Source organism: Crinia signifera, chromosome 2, assembly GCF_055691185.1.
Source record: "Crinia signifera chromosome 2, ASM5569118v1, whole genome shotgun sequence".
In the NCBI taxonomy this organism is placed as follows: domain Eukaryota; kingdom Metazoa; phylum Chordata; class Amphibia; order Anura; family Myobatrachidae; genus Crinia; species Crinia signifera.
The window spans coordinates 396,247,609-396,270,617 of NC_139218.1; the positions used below are offsets into that span (position 1 = coordinate 396,247,609).

At 49.3% G+C, this 23,009-nt stretch overlaps 1 long non-coding RNA gene across 1 annotated transcript; it reads right to left on the minus strand.

Moving 5' to 3' along the window:
* Positions 1-2,134: 2,134 nt before the first annotated feature.
* On the minus strand, positions 2,135-13,113 carry LOC146059263 (uncharacterized). Its single transcript, XR_014470209.1, has 3 exons — positions 12,749-13,113; positions 6,296-6,410; positions 2,135-2,476 (listed from the first exon to the last, which is right to left on the minus strand). It is a non-coding gene; the product is annotated as an uncharacterized LOC146059263 (long non-coding RNA).
* Between the last annotated feature and the right edge of the window lie 9,896 nt (positions 13,114-23,009).

The window sequence follows — 23,009 nt, forward strand, 5'->3', positions numbered from 1 at the left end:
ACCAATTAACCCATATGGATCCAGCCTGGTATCAGATTGAAGGCCCAGCCATTTGGGTTCGACTGAGATCAACCTCGAGCTTCAGTGATGCCGAAGGGGGAACTGGCAGCCGTTGAACTGGGTGGGGGTCGGAATTAGCGGGTCCCATGTTATCCTATAGGGAAAACATTCCAGATTTGCCTGGCAGTATCTCCGGTTCCCAGGGGGCTAGAGACACGGGGCTGGGCTCGTTGGAAAGCCCCATCCCTCAGCTACATAATGCACTGCCGGACCACCCCCTAGATTGCCTATGCCAGCAAATAGTGTAAAGTAATAGAAATGGGGCGTACCCCACTTACGGGTTTCACAGCAACACCATACATGTAACGGTTTCTTTATGTCACCCAACCCGGTGTTTGCAATGCACAAATGTGGATACCAAAAATAAGAATTACGGTGGGTGCTTAAAAACTAATTTTTTGAATAATAAAAAATATATACATAAAACATTAACTCGTCTATTCAGGGATGTACTGAAATTCACCACCCTCTGCAAGGTAAATGGAAAAAACACTAAACTGATTTCAGGGGTCAGTTCCAGATTGACACCCCTGATCGTGAAGTGCACAGGCTGGAAGACTGACAGGATCCCAAATCTCTTCCCCAACGCGTTTCAACCTTAACGTTCTTCCTCACCCTGAGGTGGCTTTGGCTGGAGCAGGACACACTGCAGGAGTCAGGACACTGGGCCTTATTCTAGTTCACTCTTTCTGACAAAATCCTTCTTAGATGGACAAAACCATGTGCACTGCAGGGGGGCAGATGTAACATGTGCAGAGAGAATTAGATTTGGGTGAGTTATTTTGTTTCTGTGCAGGGTAAATACTGGCTGCTTTATTTTTACACTGCAATATAGATCTCACTTTGAAGAAAAACCCCACCCAAATCTAACTCTCTCTGCACAAGTTACATCTGCCCCACCTGCAGTGCACATGGTTTTGTCCATCTAAGAAGGATTTTGTCAGAAAGAGTGAACTAGAATAAGGCCCACAGTCAGGGAGACCTAATTATTCTGCAGTCTCTGTGAAGCTAATTCGGCAACGTTGCCTGTTGGGATAACTATCCAGAGGACATTGGGAGCCGGGGCCAGTCCAGTGAGACTGAATTATATGTATGTGCTGACTATTATTAAACTCCACTGCACATTTACGTGTGTGACATAGGGGCCCATTTATCACCCATTGTATTTACAATGCGGATTGTTACTGCTCCGGATCGCTTTGTAAAATGCCATCCTATCAGGAATTTATCATCCATGACGCGCAGGGCTGAAAGGAGCCCTTTCCCTGCAATGTGCTGCATCGGGAGGGTCTGCGCAAGTGCAATTAGAGCTGACCGCACTGACCCAGCAGTAGTGCGGTGTGTTGCCCATGTGTGTCCGCCACTTCAGAACGGCAGTAGCACAGGGATGCAATGTGCTGCTGCCCCATTGTTGATACATCATAACCTATGGGGGGAAGTGGCCGGCTTTGGGGGATATACCTTCTCATCTGGCGGTGGATTGCCTACATTTATACATACAACAAATGGAACTCGTATCAATGAGTCAGGCTATGCTTATATATTTTTAAATGAAACCCCTGGGAGCTTGTGTGTGTGTGTGCGTGCGTGCGTGTGTGTGTGTGTGTGATACAATTGTATACTAACAAGTTTTGAGACATATTTTATTTTCAATTTTATGTGTTTCTTGTTCTTTATTTTTCATTGTATGATATATGTGTATGGTGTATATTTGTTATTAAATAGATTTTTAACTAAATGTAATACGTGTCGTCTAGCGTCACATAGAAAACGTCATGTCAACCTTATGACACTATCGACCTAAGCCATGTTGACCTTCAGCAGACCAAATAATGTATGTTGACCTTCATTGAGTCGGCAGTATGACCCATACCCGGTCCTTATGTTTGGGTGCCAGTTAGGAGCACGGTCTGCATAATACCGCAGGGTAGACAACTTGCCAACAATTTCCAAAAATCCACCCCCACCCCAAGAAACAGTCAGACTCAGATTTGTTTTAAATGTCATTATTTATGAGGCGATACTCCGCCTTCTGCATCTAAAGCGGGAATGCTGGGGATTAATCCACTAATCCGGCGACATGACTGAGGCCTGCCGGGGACAGTGCACGAGAGATGGTCAGAGTGGGCGCCACCAGTGATAATCCCACATTGCCCCACTGTAAGTACACCGGCATAGTGTGCGATAAACGTGGCAGCCAGCAGAGTCTGAGGGATCCGGGCACGGATATCATTATATGCCCAGTCCTAGTACGGAATAATGGAATACTTCACACGTGCCCGATTCCCCGTGGTGGCTGGCAGGACCGGGCACTTGTCTGTGTAATGGGCAGATTATGTGCATTGTGCCGGCTGTAATCTCATCTTCCTCGTTCGTCCTTCACCAGAAACTGCCAAAGGCGTTTGGGACGCAGCATCTGCGGGAAGATACAAGAGCACAACGGTTATAGGGGGGTGATTCTGGTGTACACGCTCGCATGCCAATGCAATGTTTTATAAATGCGCATTTCTGTGCATGTGCTGGGTGCGGGCGGCCATGGTGAACAGAGTGTGGTGGGTGCGGGGGGCGGGCAGCTGACATCACCTGTTCCTGTCGAGTGTGCGCGTATAAGTGACCTGAGAGTCGGCTGCCATCGTATGATGTGGGTGTCGCCCCATAGGCTGCGAATGGGTGTTTTACCAAAACATCCGTTCGCAGCCATGCCGGCGAACCAGGTGTGTTATGTGTGTGTGTGTGTGTGGGGGGATGGGGGGCTTGCGAGTCAACCAGAATAAGGTCCATCATTTGGGGTGGAAGATCAATGTTTTCTGTACACTGGATAGAAATTAGGAATGTGCTGTTCAGTACAAGGTCCTTATTCAGATCTGATCGCAGTACAAATTTATTCTCACAATGGGCAAAACCATGGGCACTGCTGGTGGGGCAGATGTAACATGTGCAGAGAGAGTTAGATTTGGGTGGGGTGTGTTGAAACTGAAATCTAAATTGCAGTGTAAAAATAATGCAGCCAATATTTACCCTGCACAGAAACAAAATAACTCACCCAAATCTAACTCTCCCTGCACATGTACATCTGCCACACCTGGTTTTGGCCATTGTGAGAACAAATTTGTACTGCGATCAGATCTGAATAAGGGCCAATATCTAGGGGGCGATGTATCAATCCTTGGCTAGAGACACCTGGAGAGATATAAAGGAGTTCTTGTACCAAGCCTTGGATGGCCATAAAGTACCAGCCAATCAGCTCTTAACTGCCACGTTACAGGCTGCGGGACAGGGGTATTAATACTTTACAAGAGATAAACGCAAGGGTGATACAGAGCGATAAACACCCTGCCAATCAGCTCCTAAGTGCCATGCCAGTGTTTGAAAATGACAGTTAGGAGTCAATTGTCTGGGCATTTACCACTCGCATTTATGTCTTTTAAGGCTTAATATATGTGCCATGTGTTTTAAAAATAACAGTTATTGGCTGGCTGGTACTTTGGGCCGCATTTATCAAGCAATATTTGCTGTTAAATCCCCAAAAACACACGTTTTCGGGGGTTAACCGCAAATATTTAGTATCCCCCAAATGTATTAAAGGGGGACCGCAGCAGGAATCTCCGATCCCTGCTGCGATCCCCCCCTGAAGCGCCACTGGCCGCATCCCCCATAGGTTTCTATGGGGGATGCGAAGCTGCCCGATGTATCAACATCGGGCAGCCCGGCATCGCACCCCTGGGCTATCGCCATTGTAATGTGGCGATAGCCCATTGTAGCCTATGGCTACACATCGCACTGCCGAGCAGGGCAGTGCGGTAAGATGGGTCGGCGCGGGTCAGCGCATAACCGGCTTCCGGCTCCGGGCTTCGCAGGGACGGGCTCCTATCGGAGCCCTGTCTCTGCATCCTCAACCTTGATAAATTCAGGTGATATGATCGTATTTTACAATGCGATCCTGGGCGGTAATATTCTGCCCAGATCGCATTGTAAATTCGATCATGATAAATGCGCCCCTTTATCTCCACCCAAGGCTTAGTACATAGACCCCTTTATCTCTTTCAATGGGGTAGATGAATTAAGCCCTAAAAAGAGATAAACGCAAAGGTAATAAACAGTGATACAAATCCAGCTAATAAGCCCCCAACTGTCACGCTATAGACTGTATTTTTTTTAAATGACAGTTACGGGCTTATTTCTTTGCCATCTTTTTTTTTTTTTATCACCCTCGTGTTTATCTCTTGTTGGATGAAATTCCTGGCGGGAGCACCAGTTTTTTTAGTGATATCATCATTGCCCATAATCTACTTTATCACTCTCCAAGGCTTAATACATCTCCTCCTAGCTCTCGCCTGGGTTTGATAAATATGCACTTTTAACTCATATGTGACATTCTAGGCTAGTGTCAGAAAGAATGACGGGGAGTAAGTTGTGTCGGTCAGGTAGGACGATGACGGGTTTTGCGTTGGTCAGGTAGGACGATGACGGGTGTTGTGTCAGTCAGGTAGGAAGATAACAGTGTTGCGTTGGTCAGGTAGGACAATGACGGGCATTATGTCGGTCAGGTAGGAAGATGACGGGCGTTGCGTCGGTCAGGTAGGACGATGACGGGTGTTGTGTCGGTCAGGTAGGAAGATGACGGGCGTTGCGTCGGTCAGGTAGGAAGATAACAGTGTTGCGTTGGTCAGGTAGGACAATGACGGGCATTATGTCGGTCAGGTAGGAAGATGACGGGCATTGCGTCGGTCAGGTAGGAAGATGACGGGCGTTGCGTCGGTCAGGTAGGACGATGACGGGTGTTGTGTCAGTCAGGTAGGAAGATAACAGTGTTGCGTTGGTCAGGTAGGACAATGACGGGCATTATGTCGGTCAGGTAGGAAGATGACGGGCGTTGCGTCGGTCAGGTAGGACGATGACGGGTGTTGTGTCGGTCAGGTAGGAAGATGACGGGCGTTGCGTCGGTCAGGTAGGAAGATAACAGTGTTGCGTTGGTCAGGTAGGACAATGACGGGCATTATGTCGGTCAGGTAGGAAGATGACGGGCATTGCGTCGGTCAGGTAGGAAGATGACGGGCGTTGCGTCGGTCAGGTAGGACGATGACGGGTGTTGTGTCAGTCAGGTAGGAAGATAACAGTGTTGCGTTGGTCAGGTAGGACAATGACGGGCATTATGTCGGTCAGGTAGGAAGATGACGGGCGTTGTGTCGGTCAGGTAGGAAGATGACGGGCATTGTGTCGGTCAGGTAGGAAGATGACGGCGTTGCGTCGGTCAGGTAGGAAGATGACGGGCATTGCGTCGGTTAGGTAGGAAGATGACGGGCGTTGCGTCGGTCAGGTAGGACGATGACGGGTGTTGTCGGTCAGGTAGGAAGATGACAGGTGTTGCGTCGGTCAGGTAGGATGCTAATGGGCGTTGCGTCGGTCAGGTAGGACGATGACGGGTGTTGCGTTGGTCAGGTAGGACGATGACGGGTGTTGCGTCGGTCAGGTAGGACGATGACGGGTGTTGTGTCAGTCAGGTAGGAAGATAACAGTGTTGCGTTGGTCAGGTAGGACAATGACGGGCATTGTGTCGGTCAGGTAGGAAGATGACGGCGTTGCGTCGGTCAGGTAGGAAGATGACGGGCGTTGCGTCGGTCAGGTAGGACGATGACGGGTGTTGTGTCAGTCAGGTAGGAAGATAACAGTGTTGCGTTGGTCAGGTAGGACAATGACGGGCATTATGTCGGTCAGGTAGGAAGATGACGGGCATTGCGTCGGTCAGGTAGGAAGATGACGGGCGTTGCGTCGGTCAGGTAGGACGATGACGGGTGTTGTGTCAGTCAGGTAGGAAGATAACAGTGTTGCGTTGGTCAGGTAGGACAATGACGGGCATTATGTCGGTCAGGTAGGAAGATGACGGGCGTTGTGACGGTCAGGTAGGAAGATGACGGGCATTGTGTCGGTCAGGTAGGAAGATGACGGCGTTGCGTCGGTCAGGTAGGAAGATGACGGGCATTGCGTCGGTCAGGTAGGAAGCTAATGGGCGTTGCGTCCGTCAGGTAGGACGATGACGGGCGTTGCGTCGGTCAGGTAGGATGATGACAGGTGTTGTGTCGATCATGTAGGAAGATAACGGGCATTGCGTCGGTCAGGTAGGACGATGACGGGCGTTGCGTCGGTCAGGTAGGAAGATGACGGGCGTTGTGTCGTCAGGTAGGAAGATAACGGGCGTTGCGTCGGTCAGGTAGGACGATGACAGCTGGATACTCACATCATTCCCTCGGCGCATTCCTTTGGGCCTACAGAAGACTCACGGGCGAAGCAGGCGATGCGGCAGTAACCCAGGAAGCTGTCACATCCCCAGATGGCGGGTGCAGCTCCGCTACCTGCAAAGCAGAACAGGCTCCACTCAGTATAGACTAATTCGAAGGGAAAGGGGACATGGGAGAGTTCTTTTGCACTGGTTGTTACTCGCTGTACCCAGGGGTAGCCCCAATTTTATTGTATAACGTTTATTCATTATTATAATGCTGGGGGTGCTGCCAAAGACAATGGTATGGAAAGAGACTGGAAAGAGAAAGGATTGTCTCTTTGTTGGCGCACTAAGAAGAAGAAAGAATTATTGTTTTAAAATTGACCTTTTAATTATTTTTGTTAAAAAAGGAAAATTGTTTACGTGAAATTATTCCAAAAAGACATCAATAAAATAAGTATTAAATGACATCAGCTGTGTGTCAGTCGTGTCTGTATTATTTCTCTATGATGGTGTCATCTGACAGTACAGGTGTCTGTATATTAGTATATACAGGAATCACTAAAGGCATACACTTGTCATTTCAGTGTCCTGTGATGTGTTACAAAGTTGTAAATCCCTTATACTGTAACTGTCACACATCACAGGACACTGAAATGACAAGTGTATGCCTTTAGTGATTCCTGTATACTAATATACAGACACCTGTACTGTCAGATACAGACACGGCTGACACACAGCTGATGTCATTTAATACTTATTTTATTGATGTCTTTTTGGAATAATTTCACGTAAACAATTTTCCTTTTTTAACAAAAATAATTAAAAGGTCAATTTTAAAACAATAATTCTTTCTTCTTCTTAGTGCGCCAACAAAGAGACAATCCTTTCTCTTTCCAGTCTTTTGTTCCGCTCAGTATAGGCAGGAAGCTCTACAGAAGCACTGGTGGCAGCAGGGTGCCAATCTACCTGTCAAAGCAAGGAGAGATAAAGTCTGCGCTAATCAGCTCCCCACTGCCATGTTACAGGCCGTGCTTGATAAATGACAGTTAGGGGTACATTTACTAAGATAGGAGTGTTATTGAAGATGGGATGTTGCCCCTAGCAACCAGATTCTGGATTCTTGAGGACCGAGGTTGAGAACCACTGATCTAAAAGGTGCCAAATAAATAAGACGTAGGATCCAATTGGTTGCTATGGGAAACATCGTATCTTCAGTAGAACTCCCATCTAGGTTCATAGTTTGATACATTCCCCTACAGTATAAGTACAGCTGTATCGGGGGACGCGCGTAGCGTCATTCTTGCTGGACTCTCCCTGATTACAGGAGATGGTACTCTTTACCTAGAAGGGCGCCCGCAAGCGTCGGGAGTAAAAAATCGCGGTCATCGCGGGTAAATCGCGGGTACATAAAAACGGGTGCCCGCGATGACCGCGATTTTCCCATAGGGAACAATGTTAAAAAGGATGATTGACCGCGATTTTACATTCAATGCTTCAATGGCCGCGATTTGGCCATAGGAATCAATGTTAAATGGGCTACAGAGCCCAAATAGGCACAATTAGCAGTTAAATGTCCCCCCAAATTTTTAACGCCACCCCATGATCCACGACAACCCGAAGCGTGGCGAGCGCAGCGAGCCCGCGAGGGGCGGCGGTACGCGTCCTCCGACCTTTTCATGCCCTACTATCCACGTCGGCGTGGAGTTGAGAATAGAATAGTGTGGCGAGCGCAGCGAGCCCGAAGCGTGGCGAGCGGACGCGGATACCTTCACAGGTAAACGCGTCCCCTCGCGGGCTTCACAGGTGTCCGCGTCGCCACGGACACCTGTGAAGCCCGCGAGGGGACGCGTATAACTGTGAAGGTATCCGCGTCCCCTCGCGGGGCTTGCTGCGCTCGCCACGCTTCGGGCTCGGTGGCTCGCTGCGCTCGCCACACTATTCTATTCTCAACTCCACGCCGACGTGGATAGTAGGGCATGAAAAGGTCGGAGGACGCGTACCGACGCCCCTCGCGGGCTCGCTGCGCTCGCCACGCTTCGGGTTGTTGTGGGGTGGCGTTAAAAATTTGGGGGGACATTTAAGTGTTAATTGTGCCTATTTGGGCTCTGTAGCCCATTTCACATTGATTCCTATGGCCAAATCGCGGCCATTGAAGCATTGAATGTAAAATCGCGGCCAGCACTAAATTTAACATTAAACCCTATGGGAAATCGCGGTGATCGCGGGCATCGCGTCGCGGCCGTTTATGTACTGCCCGCGATGCCCGCGATCACCGCGATGGGCGCCCTTCTAGGTAAAGAGTACCCAGGAGATAATTAGGGGATTACACTGTTATAGGAACAGAGCTGTATATTGGGGGACGCGCGCAGCGTTGTTCTCGCTGGACTCTCCCTGATAACAGGAGATAATTAGGGGAACGTTACACTGTTATAGGAACAGAGCTGGAAAACTATCATTGTTGTGAGGTCAGAAATCCTGGCTACAAAATGTAATGACTATATTTAACACTTAACCCCCTTTTCTGACTCTCTAATGCTGCTTTCACACCGCAAAACCTGCTTGGACCCGATATTTAAAACGTTTGTTAAAACGGGTAAGAGCAAGTTTAACCCCTTTCACACCGCATGTAAATACCGGGTCTAAAGTAGGTTTGCGGTGTGAAAGCAGCGAGGCATCCCCAGTACCTTGACAAGTGCTTTAGGATTTGCCTCTTGATTATTCTGGCCATGCTCGATGCTGTCCCAGCATCAGGTCCTCCACTCACATCCCGGCGGCTGCGGCGACTCAGTCACTGCTTTACCATAGAGAGGCGGCAGTAGCATTAGTCCTCCTAATGCAGTGACGGCGGCAGCGGCTTCCCTGGAAACAGCACAGCTACTGCGCCGCTATCTTGAATGTCCCCATCCCTCTTCCCGGTACCGGCCAACATATAACATCAGAAAGCACAACCCCCCCCCCACCTGGGCAGCGCAGCGCAGGAAAGGGAATGATCGTGCTGGGGGCAGGGGGTACGTAACTACTAGTTCCCATCCGCTTTAGGGACCCCACCACTGATCTAACATACACTGCAGGGACCCCCTGCCCCCAGCGCGATTATTCCCTTCCTGCGCTGCCCAAGTTGGGGGGGACCAATAGTGGTCCGCTCATTAGATATGCACAGAGCGGACCACTATTGGCTGGGTTCTAAATACCGTTTCAGACCCGTTTTGGTGCCCAAATTCCCGTTCTGAAACGGGTAGGACCCTGCATTTTAACCGTTTAGCAAAAACGGCTTTTTTAAAACGGTAAATTGGATCTCCACCTTTCAGACCGCACAAAAATCGGAAAAATACCATTTTTTTTTAGTGTGGTCTGAAAGGGGCATGAGTGGTATACGTTGTTGGGTCGACACACTAAATGTCGACATACATTAGGTCAACCACTGAAGGTCAACATGGCTTACAGATGGGGCAGGTCCCATCCTGGCTGGCGGATCGCCAGAACGTCTGCGCTGGCGACCCGCCAGCAGCCGCGCCAGCGAATACACAGAGACGCGCGTGCGTCTCAGTCTCCGTCGCCAGTGCGACGGAAACCCTGTCCGTCTCCGCCTCAGGGAGACGGACAGGGTTAGGGGGGGATGCGGGCAGGCGGCGGGGACCCCGGGGGAACGGATGGAAGCGCCGTCAGAAGGGGACGCGCGCGCCTCTCGTGCGCGCGCGTCCCCTTCTCACCATCGCCATGGCGCTGGCGGGGGATGGCGGCTGGCGACGCCAGCGCCATCCCCTGCCAAGATGGGAACTTCCCCATCTGTAAGTCAACACATGAAGTAGGTTGACATGGATGGAAGGTCCAAACAAGCATTAGGTCGACATGGTATTGGTTGACAGTCCAAAGGTCAACATGGGGTTTTTCACTGTTTTTTTGAGCCGACATGTGCCGACAGCGGTATTACTTGCTCTACCATCCACTAGGGCGCGGTGGGAGAGTATAATAGTGTGCCGAGCGCAGCGAGGCACCGTGCCCGAAGCATAGGAGGGGACGCGGTGCACCGATAAGGTGTCCATGTTGACCGTGTCGACATTCGGGACAAGGTCGACGCAGCCATTAGCCATTGTCGACCTAATGCTTGTGTCGACCTTCCATCAATGTCAACTTTCAGTGGTCGATCCAATGCATGTGAACCTTTAGTGTGCCGACACAAGGACCGTCTACGCCTGAGAGCATCAGACAGGGGGGTTACGGGTTATTTTGTGGATTATTTTTATGAAATAAATGATTTCTGACCTCCCAAAGTGTTGTAATATTCTCCTGTAATCGGCTACAGTACAGGAACGACGCTGCGCCCAGCACCCGATGCTGCATCTACACAATGGGGGTGATTCTGGTTGATTCGCAAGGCTCCGAATTCGCAGCCCTACGAGTCCATCAAACCCCGCCTTGCGAATGGTGGCCTGGCCGCCGCCCATTCCCTAGGGCGATTCCCTCGCAGGGCCTGCGGATGGATGTTACACAGTGTACTAAGATGGGGGGAGGGGGGGCAGGCTGCGGGCTTAGGTTTAGGCGGTGGAGCGGGGTGCCGGTGTCAGCATTCTCACCGCGGGTATCGGAACTTGACAGAATGTGGCAGGCGATACACACTACGTGCCCAGTCCGACTGCCGCATCCGATCGAGTCCTGTGAGTTCCGCAGAGCCCCGGCCCCTCCCCTCATCTACTGTGCCCTGGATGACAACCGGACACGTTACAAACCTGATAGGACCTAGGGGTAAATGTATGAAAGTGCTACATAACCTGTCAGCACCAGCCACATTTGGCGGCGTGTCCCTCTGCGGCGCTGCCTGCCAGCTTAGTGCTGATGCATTGTGGGTCTCTCTTCTCTCCCCGCCCACCGCCACCATCTCCCTATGCTGAGATTTCCCGCGTGCAGCCTGGAGACATAGTTGCCAAGTCAGCTTGAAACAAGCGGATTTGGGCTTGTTTTTTTCATGAGTTGCTTATTTTTTTTGCTGGTTGCTTGTTGCTTGTTTTTGGGCTTATAATTTTTTTTAGTAGCTTGTTTTGGGCTTGTTTTATTTTGGGCTTGGTGTTGTTTTTCTCTGTAATTCACTTATTCAGCACAGAGATAAGGGACAAACACAGGTGAGAACTAGGCTTATAGAAAAGGTAATGACTCCCATTATCTATGTTGCTGCTTGTGTGTATTCATTAGGGCTAATCTGATTTTAACACTGATGCTTGTAGTAAGATTGTCCACACATGGTACAATTTAACGGGTGCGATGTGCGCTCCCGCGCACATTGCACAGCACAAAAACTATGTGCTCACTTGATTGCATTGCATCTCATTGCATTCAAATGCATGCGATCTAGTACAAAACGTACAGCGCCTGTCGCACCATGTATGGTAAATATTTCTCAGTGCGTACAAAGGACAATGTTCACTTAAGATTTTTCTTTAGAGAAAAAAAGGAAAGTAAAATATGTCATATTGGGGCAGTTGTATAAAGGCGCGCTATGGGGAAGAAGGGGGTATCAGCGCATGTTATGTGCACTGATACTGCTTCTCCCCAATGTAAGTAGGAGCTGATATGCAAGGCAAATGTATGAACGGTACAGCGCTGACCATTCCACCCCCTGCCACTAACCGCTTCAACAGCTGCAGGGTGACGAAGCCCTATACACAAAACAGCGACGTCACTGTCCCTGCTGCTGGCTTCGGGCTGCGCTGGGGATTTCACGTGAATAGCGAGATCTTGCGCATGCCCAGTACAGCCGGCCATGGGGAAGGAGACAGCGCAGCAGTTAACTGATGCGCTGTCTCCTCAAGGGGAAATCGCCGGAGGGGGGAGTTTGTGCTCGCCCGCTTCGGCAGACAAGGGGCCAGATTCTCTAAGCTTCAAAAGTGATAAAATGGAGAGTGATAAACAGTCAGCCAATCAGCTCCTACCTGCCATGTCACAGACTGTTTGAAAAATGTCAGGCAGGAGCTGATTGGCTGGCTGTTTATCACTCTCTATTTTGAAGCTTAGAGAATCTGGCCCAGAATGTTAAAACATCTTGTCGATGTCCCTTCCTGCTTCGCATCATTAATGAGGCAAAAAGCCAGTTTTGTGCTGATAAAATATCATTGTAAAGACATTAATTGTAGATTGTATATATAATACGTAAAATATCTATCTATAATCAAATGTAAGTTGGGCTTGTTTTTGGGCTTTTTAGGATTAGGTTGGGCTTGTTTTTTGGTCATCAGTTGCTTGTTTTACGTTTCAGAGTTGGCAACACTGCCTGGAGATGAGGCAAAGGTCACGTGGTTGGGTGGTCGGGATACAGAAGACTGACAAAATCAAATCCCAACAGGGGCTGGGAAACATACCCGCCCTCGCCAACTACCCCCTCACCCCCGCCATGTTACCGTTGATAAAAGTGTATAGACAGCCCCCCATTGATGTTCGCCCCCGGACCCAGCATTATCAGCGTGCCCCATTACTTACCGAGGCTCCAGACGGCCACCAGCAGGAGGATGACAGTGAGGTACTTCATGATGGGCTGCGCACGTCTGTAGTAATAAGCCTCGCTGCGCCCGGCTGTCTTATAGCCCGTCCTGCTGTCATGTTACCCAGTAATCACATTCTCTGCAGATTATTACATTACTGACTGATTACTGACACAGGGAGACTGCTGGGGACAGGACAAGAGGACTCTGTGTTATACAGCAACTGATGGGACTGCGACACCAGTCACGGGACGTCCTCATCAGGGGGAATGTGACCGGCATTAGCCACCTTCCAGGGCCAGAGATTGCGGGGGTCTGAGATTACCCCGGAGATGTTCCTATGTGCAGGGATGTTCTCCACCAACATTGTGACTCTTGCGCAGATAGGTTCCCGGGTCACAAACCCAGAATTTCTATTGCTGCAAATTGCATATGCTACTGGCACGTCACAACCACGGGCATTAGGTGGACAATGGGAAGCTCGACAGTCAAAATGTCTAAATGGGTTTCTCACCTTTTCTTATAGCCGACATGTGCCGACAGACGGTGTCGGCACATGTCGACCCAATGACCCATACTCCATCTATTGCCTTTAGCACAGGTTATCAGGCTCGGTCCTCAGGGCCCCTCATAGCTCATGTTTTCCAGGTCTCCTCACAGAATCACATGTGAGATAATTAACTCCCCCTGTGGATATTTTCAAACATGTCAGTGAGTAATGAGTGCACCTGTGCAGCTGCCGGGTGAGCTGGAAAACGTGAACTGTGTGGGGTCCTAAGGACCGAGTTTGAGAACCACTGGCCTTTTGTGAGTAGGTGGCGAGCAAAGTGGCGAGTTGCACTAGGGATGGCCATCGAAGGCAATTCTGCAAACAGCCATCGAAAGTAACAAACTATGTGATATGGACAACCATCGATAGTTTTATCTATCGATAGTCAACCATTTTCTTTGACTGACTGGCCCATAGTCTCAAAAAGTGGCAGCAGGGCTTCAGGGTTGTTGGGGGGGGGGGTCGGAGTTATGATCCATGTCCCGGCACGTTGAAAAAACAAAACAAAAATAAATATTGTTTCTGCTGTGCCATTGAAGTAGGGAAACCATTTGTTTTTTCCCCATCGATGGCAAAAGTATTCAACATCGGACATAAACCAAGGATGATTTTGAATCATCGATGGTCGATGGCCATCTCTAAGTTGCACCTGTGGGCTGCCTTTGAAAAATGGGTACTGTGGACCAGTTCAAGGCCCAGGTGATGGGCTGGGGGTGTAGGCTATGGTAAGGGCCATCGGAATGCGGTACCAACTGGAGAGAAGTTCGTGAACTGTGCTGCGGATAACTTGTGTGCTGCTGTGCCGTATCCTTATGAGTAACCTGACTGCTGTGATAAAGACGCTGTTTGTATTTTACCCCCGGTCTATGTGATCCATGTCACTATTCATATACTGTATACATACATTGTGGCAGAGTCAGCAAGTAATCCGGAGGATCCAGACCAGGTTTTGGGAGCAGTAGCAGAATCCCAGGTGTGTAATCAGCAGCACCTGGGATTTCCTGATATAAGGGTTTCCAGGGCAGAGTCACCTTGCTCTTGATGGTGGATAGGCTGGGGGTGTGTGGGTTAAATTAGGGACTATTGGAGCCTTTTAAGGGTCTGTAATGCTGAGTCTGCCTGTATACTACTGCCTGTAATACCGACTGCATGTGACTATAACCTGCTATGCTGTGACCTGCTGATAACAATAATCAACAAAGTCTTCATCTGAGTCCCCATGTTTGTGATCCTTGTCACTATACAGATGGAGCCGGCCTCATGCTTGCGGGTGCTGGCGATGAGTTTACTCATGGAGCGCCGGTTCCACCAGGACTGTGTGTATATATATATATATATATATATATATATATATATATATATATATACACACACACATATATAGAAGGTGCGTACACACGTATAGATTTATCTGTCTGATCTATCTGGTGGGAGCAAACACCTGGAAATGTATGGGAGCAAATGACAATAAAAAATTGTTCCCAAACACTTGACAACAGACAGTGATCAGTCAGACAAATTTTTTAATCATTCTGATATAACAAATTTATCAAAGCAGATATTTTTTTGCTGTTTTCCTGCATTTGGGTGGAATTTTTTTATTGTCATTTGCTCCCATACATTTCCAGGGTTTTGCTCCCACCAGATAGATCGGACAGATAAATCTGTACGTGTGTACGCACCTAGAGAGAAAGAGTAGGGAATGGTCGGCACTCCAAACAAATACTGGTACAGCAGTTGCGGTGCCCTCCAGGGCTTTGCAGCAACGGTGTAATATGGGAACGTTGGCGAGCGCCGCCAACATTCCCATATTATTTATATATTTATTTAGTTTCTTATTTACTCGTAGCGCTTTACAATTGGAGATATATATATAAGTGGCAATGTAACATGGTTTGCCAGGCAGGACACTGTCGCTGGCATTTGCATACCGGATAAATGGCTGACCTCACTGCATTCTGTGTAAACAAGGCCACGGGGATATCAAGGCGAGCGTGACGCAGTTTACTTGCGGTATGATGTGTATTCCTTTTCCTCAATGATCAAAACAAGCAGATTACCAGAGATGCGTTTGCTGGATGCCCACACAGCTGTGCACATCCTCTTCCTACCGCTGTTTAGATTGACCCGGACTGTTTCCTGCCCTTAGACCCTGTTGTCCTTGGCACGAGACCTAGATGAAGTTTACAGAGTCCCTCTCTCCGTCTTACAGTGCCCCCCCCCCCCATCACCAGCTCTCTATGATTCCTCTTCTGGACACAACAGGGGCATGTTTTCTGTCGTCTGTGTTTTTCCCACGTTCCTTTCCTGTTATGAGTGGAAGGTTTCCTGACAATAGTACACAGTTGCTGAGATTTCCCGATCAGCCGCGGCCTGTTTGTTCTGTGCATTATCCGTGTGATGTCACAGGAACCTGTTTATAGATTCTAATGATCCGCCTGTTGCTGAACGGAAGCACCTTCACCTCCGCAGCGGGCACAGTTATGTAGCGGAGGCAGAAGTCTATTTCCTGGCCAACATAGACCATCTCCCTGATAAGATAAATAATGGTGATTCGGGGATAGATCCTGTCCAGTGTACGAGCTCCAACCTGGTTCATCGGGGTATACAGAACCACCTAGTCATCCTCCTGCATGGACTGCGGCGAGCACTGGTGTCGCTCTACATGCTTCCATACAGTGACTGGCTGTCCGCACTCTGCTAAATAGCACCAGCCCTCCACCAACCAGCTGCGGCAGCCACTCACTTGCAGCCCAGGAGGCAGGTGGAGAATGGTGCACTCTGATTGGTGGAGAGCTCCAGCCATTCACTGTCTGGCTGCTGGCTGGGAGGCAGGTGGAGAATGGTGCACTCTGATTGGTGGATAGCTCCAGCCATTCACTGTCTGGCTGCTGGCTGGGAGGCAGGTGGAGAATAGTGCGCTCTGATTGGTGGATAGCTCAAGCCATTCATTCTCTGGCTGCTGGCTGGGAGGCAGGTGGAGAATGGTGCACTCTGATTGGTGGATAGCTCCAGCCATTCCCTGTCTGGCTGCTGCCTGGGAGACAGGTGGAGAATGGTGCACTCTGATTGGTGGATAGCTCCAGCCATTCACTGTCTGGCTGCTGGCTGGGAGGCAGGTGGAGAATGGTGCACTCTGATTGGTGGAGAGCTCCAGCCATTCACTGTCTGGCTGCTGGCTGGGAGGCAGGTGGAGAATGGTGCGCTCTGATTGGTGGATAGCTCCAGCCATTCACTGTCTGGCTGCTGGCTGGGAGGCAGGTGGAGAATGGTGCACTCTGATTGGTGGAGAGCTCCAGCCATTCACTGTCTGGCTGCTGGCTGGGAGGCAGGTGGAGAATGGTGCGCTCTGATTGGTGGATAGCTTAAGCCATTCATTCTCTGGCTGCTGGCTGGGAGGCAGGTGAATGCTGCAATCTTGTTGCATTGCTCCAATCATCCACCAATCAGCATGTTACAGCCATTCACTGCCTGGTTGCAGGTAGGAATGGGCATCAGTGCAGTCACCATTGATATTTGCCATCGATGGCGATACTGCAACCAGCCATTGATAGTAAAAACTATGGCCCTTATTCTGATCGGTGCGGCCGGAGCCGCATATGCGGCTCCGACCGCACAGACGAATCCCCGCCTTGCGTACGGATCGCCACCTCCGTCCGTACGCGGATATGTGGCGATCCGTATGAAAGTGGACGGGGATACGCCTCCTCCACCTTGGGAGCAGCCCCTGCATTCGATGGTCGCAGACCATCGAATGCAGGGCCGCACGCTCCACCAGGTCCCGCAACACAAGACCACACGGACACTTGTCCGTGTGAAATCTTGTATTGGGGCGGGCAGCTGACATCTGGCGATGTCAGCTGCCCGCCCCCTACACGCGCGTCATGGCCTCATTACCATGCATACGCCCCGCGTTTGCATGGGAACGCCCATGAAACGCGGGGCGTATGCATAGGGAAATGAGGCTAAGTAGCCCCTCACGCCCCTATCCGCCCCCTTTGCGGCGGTCAAAAAAAGTGTGCGGCGATTTCGCCTGCACATGCGCAGAGTGCCCTCTGCACATGCGCAGAGCGAAAACATCGGCGGAACGGCCGCATGCGGCCGTTACCGAACCGATCAGAATAAGGGCCTATGTGATGGATGACCATTGATAGTTTTACCTATCAATGGTCATTCATTTTCTTTGACTGACTGACCCGTGGGCCAATCAGAACGTGGGGGCTGTGCTTCAGAGTTGTCGTGGGCAGGGCTATGCTCTGTGTCCCAGTACCTTGAAAAAAAACATCGGTTTTGCTGTGCCATTGATGGAGGGACACCATCTGGTTCTCCCCCATCAACATTGATTTAAAATCATCGAAGGTGGATGACCAGGGCCGGACTGGCCATCTGGCACTTCTGGCAAATGCCAGAAGGGCTGATGACCAGCTGGGCTGATTTCTCCTTCCTTGAAGAGATAATATATGTCAGCAGCAGTGAGCTGACTGATGAGGGACGGCCACTTAATTTGCATATGGCGTCATAGCGCGATCACTACTGAGCCACTCTCCGCCTCCCAGACTGAGCAGCGCCGGCTTGGGTAGGGAGGGGCAGAGGGCAGAGCTGATTGGTGTAAGGGAAAGGGCAGGTGGAGCTGAGAGGCATTTGCGCCCCGACGTCATGGTGCAAGCCGCTGCCCGCCGCCAGCCTTCCAATGTTCCCGAACTGCATGGGAAGAGCTGAGTGGCCGGGTGGGCGCCATCAAGTGCAGCACAGCCTGGACTGGAGTCTGGACTGAATGCAGTGTGACTTCCCCTATTGTCTGGCTGGCTGTGGCTGCTGCAGAGGAGGCCTCAGCAAATTAGGTAAATTCACAGTAAGAACCAGTCTGGTACTATGGTTTAACTAATGGCAGGCAGACCCTGGTCCTGCTGATGGGACTTGTAGTTCTGCAGTGGGATAAAAAATGTTAAATTCTCTAGAGTGACTGTGGTCCCCTAAAGTGTTATTCGGGAGGACCCACATGTGTATTAAGGATATATAACCATGATGAATCAGAAATTATTACCCTAAGTAGATGCACAAAGGCACAAGGTTTAATGGGCATGCATTACGGTGTGTGCCACCAATGTGTAATGGGCATAGCGGATTGTGTAGCCTTATATGTAATGGGCATTACGGTATGTGTCATAATGTGTAATGGGCCTGGGAATGGATTATTTTAAGTGGAGATAATTACCACCTTTGGTAGGGTTGCGAGTTTTTCATTCATTCTCAAAACTTTGCGCTGCCACACCTGTATTTGTTTGCATTTTTCCACAGGGCTAACTATCTCTAGTACTTAGCAGCTGCAGGAAATTCCACTCTAGGTGAGCGCCCCCCAGCTCTGTCCCTTTGGGTCAGTTCTAGTTGCCTATTATGTGTCATAATGTGTAATGGGCATTACGGTGTATGCAAATGCCATAATGTGTAATGGGCATAACATATTGTCATATTCTGTAATGGGCATTACGCTGTGTGGCTTTATGTGTAATGGGCATTACAGTGTGTGGTATAATGTGTAATACCATGTCCCCTTTTAGCAATGCCATGCCTCCTTTCCATGAGGCCTTTCCCCCCTTTCGCCACGCAAGGGTCCCACCACCTACAGTGGTTGGATTTTGGTCCACACATTACAATGTTTCTAGATTCACCAGTAACTACCCACACTGCCTCATCAATGTGCCACAATATATGAATGGAGGTCACAAGCAGGTGGGCCTGTGTGCACAAAATGCCAGGGCCAATTTTTGGTCCCAGTCCGGCCCTGTGGATAGCCATTGCTAGGAGTGAAACACTGCTTTCCCTCATGTAAGTGATAGTAAATACAGTCAGTATCAATGTGGGACACAGCGACACCTTCCTCAGGATATATGCATGGTGGTATACTCCTCGCCTAGTACTGGTACTCGGAGGAGGCCTCTATGACGTGGAGCTAAATGACAACTCTGTTCTCCAACAAGGAATAATTCAGGATAGGACAAGTGGGAACATAGTGGTGAGACCAGGAATTCCGGGAAGGGTCCGCGCTTGGTGTACGCTGTGCTACACGGGTTCACAATCATCTTCCGACATTCAAAACACCAACAAGCATTGGCAGACAGTCAAACATGTTCAAAAGGTGTACGGTTGTTCAGTCAACATGGGTTAGGTCGACACAGGAAATAGGTCGACATGCTTAAGGTCAACACAAAATAATACCATTTTAGCGTTTTTAATGCTTTTTAAAAAAAAATAAAAAATCAGAACCCAAAACCTTGAGGGGGTGTTTTGCCAAAACCTATTAGAACCCAAAACCAGAAGGTAATCACAACCTAAAATCCAAAACGCGAAAAGTGGCCGGTGCACATCCCTAGTTTCCAGGCCGAAATCCCAGGATCAAGGTGCCGGGATTTCAACCCTGCTAGCTAGCAGGGTTGCTCCCGGGACCTTCACAGGTTGCTGGCTGGTGTGAAAGCTACTCACCCAGCTTCCTGGCTTGAATGCTGGGTGCCCCTCCACCCTTCTGCTGCTGCCCACCACTCATAGTTGCCTACCCTCCTGGATTCTGCAGGAGACTCCCTGAAATAGCAGCAATCTCCCTCTCTCCCTCATTAGTCTAGCAATCTCCCTCATTTCTCCTAGCTCACATTACACTGTTACATCATAGTTACCTCCCCTCCTGCATTCTGCAGGAGACTCCCTGACATAGCAGCAATCTCCCTCTCTCCCTCATTAGTCTAGCAATCTCCCTCATGTCACCTAGCCCACATTACACTGTTACATCATAGTTACCTCCCCTCCTGCATTCTGCAGGAGACTCCCTGAAACAACAGCAATCTCCCTCTCTCCCTCATTAGTCTAGCAATCTCCCTCATGTCACCTAGCCCACATTACACTGTTACATCATAGTTACCTCCCCTCCTGCATTCTGCAGGAGACTCCCTGAAATAGCAGCTATCTCCCCTCCTGCATTCTGCAGGAGACTCCCTGACATAGCAGCAATCTCCCTCTCTCCCTTATTAGTCTAGCAATCTCCCTCATGTCACATAGCCCACATTACACTGTTACATCATAGTTACCACCCCTCCTGCATTCTGCAGGAGACTCCCTGACATAGCAGCAATCTCCTTCTCTCCCTCATTAGACTAGCAATCTCCCTCATGTCACCTAGCCCACATTACACTAGAGATGTGCACCGGCCACTTTTCGGGTTTTGGGTTCTGATTACCTTGAGGTTTTGGGTTCTAATGGGTTTTGCCAAAACACCTCCTAAGTGTTTTGTGTTTGGATTTATTGGGTTTTGGGTTCTGATTTTTTTGTTAAAAAAGCATAAAACTGCTAAAATCGCATAATTTTTTTTTTTATTTTTGCTCCTACGCTATATTAACCTCAATAACATTCATTTCCACTCATTTCCAGTCTATTCTGAACAGCTCACACCTTACAATATTGTTTTTAGGGCAAAAGGTTGCACCGAGGTAGCTGAATAACTATGATAAGCCACACAAGTGTGCGGCACAAACACTAGACTGATATGGCACACTTAGCATCCCCTCTAGGCTGATACTGCACACCTAGAATTACCCCTGGACTGATATGGCACAGGTAGCATCACCCCTGGACTGATACGGCACATTTAGCATCACCCCTGGACTGATACGGCACACCTAGCATCACCCCTGGACTGATATGGCATGCTTAGCATCACCCCTGGACTAATACAGCACACTTGGCAGCACCCCATGAATTATACGGCAGACTTGGCTTACCCCAGGAATTATACGGCACAGATGGTGGCACCCCTGACCTGATACAGCACACATGGAATTATACCGCACAGATGGCGGCACCCCTGGACTGTTACGGCACACATGGCGGCAGGCATGGAATTATACGGCAGACAAATTCCTGCAGTAAAAATAAAAATGTGTATTCTTTTAATTATAAAAAAGAGCAGCACACCTAACTTAGCAACACCCCATGAATTATACAGCACTCTTGGCTCACCCCTGGACTACAGCGCATTTAACAGCCCTTGCAGTAAAAAAAAAAAAAAACACCTTAATTTTATTTTCATTAAAAAAAGGGCATCTCCCCTGGTCTGATATGGGACACATGGGGCACCCCTGGAATTATACGGCACACATGCGGGCACCCCAGGACTGATACAGGACACAGGGGGGCACCCCTGGACAAATACAGCACACATGTGGGCACCCCTGGATGGATACAGCACACATGTGGGCACCCCTGGACTGATAGTACTGGTAGCCAGTGGAAACAGCAGATTGGAATTATATACTGCAATAAATACTGGTAGCCAGTGGCAAAAGACTAGAATTATATACTGCGATAAATACTGGTAGCCAGTGGAAACAGCAGACTGGATTTTTATATACTGTGATAAATAATACTGGTAGCCAGCGGCAACAGCAGACTGGAATTATATACTGCGATAAATACTGGTAGCCAGTGGAAACAGCAGACTGGATTTATATACTGTGATAAATAATACTGGTAGCCAGCGGCAACAGCAGACTGGAATTATATACTGCGATAAATACTGGTAGCCAGTGGCAACAGCAGACTAGAATTATATACTGCAATAAATAAAATGCTGGTAGTAGGGTTACCACCTCATGCCTTTAATTCCGGACACATATTAATTACACAGGTTCTGTGGCAGTTTAGAACCAGGTGAAATGGAGTCTTGAAGTCAGCCAGCCACAGAACCTGTGTAATTAATATGGGTCCGGAATTAAAGGGATGAGGTGGTAACCCTAGCTGGTAGCCACTGCCAGTGGCAACAGCAAACTGGAATTATATACTGTGATAGGTACTGATAGCCAGGGGCAACAGCACACTGGAATTATATACTGCAATAGGTACTGGTAGCCAGGGGCAACAGCACACTGGAATTATATACTGCAATAGGTACTGGTAGGCACTAGCCAGTGGCAACAGCAGAGAGCAGACTGCAGCAGACACTAGGCAGTGCAGGGCAGGCAGTGGCACTAGCAGCACCAGTGGACTATCACACTGTGACTGACTATACAGGAGCAGACTCAGCAGAGGCAGGCCCCAGCACAAAGGAGAGACAGAACACAGCACCAGTCATCCTTGCAATGGTGATGTCTTGATCACTGAGCAGAGACACAGTACACAGCAGCACGGGCCCCAGCAGAGACCACACACAGCAGCAGCACACCCTACCCTACCCTTCTCCGAGATTGGAGTGAAGATGGCGGCGCGAGGTTGCGGAATTTAAGGGTTCCGTGATCTCGCGAGAATCCAACGCCGGGCGATGACGTTTTGCCCATGCGCCCGGATTCGAGTCAGGCGGGAAGCGCCGAGCGCTGCTCGTATCCGGGCCCGGATTGATGACGTCCGTGCTGGCTCGGATCTGAGGAATCCGGGCCCGCACATCTCTACATTACACTGTTACATTTTTTGGGAAAAAGGAATGAGAGATAGATACATTTACATTGGATCACCAGCACCATTTCCCAGCACATTACCAAGTATAGTAGCTATTACTAACTGCTTTGGGGATCATCTACATTTGGATATAAGTAATTTTACAAGATTCCTCTCAGATGTAGCAGTACACACCCACACTTCTAGCTGCCACATTCACAATCTCTTTTCACAATCTCCCCATATATGGAAGTAAACACACCCTTTGGGTGGAGCATGACATGCCTCCTGCATT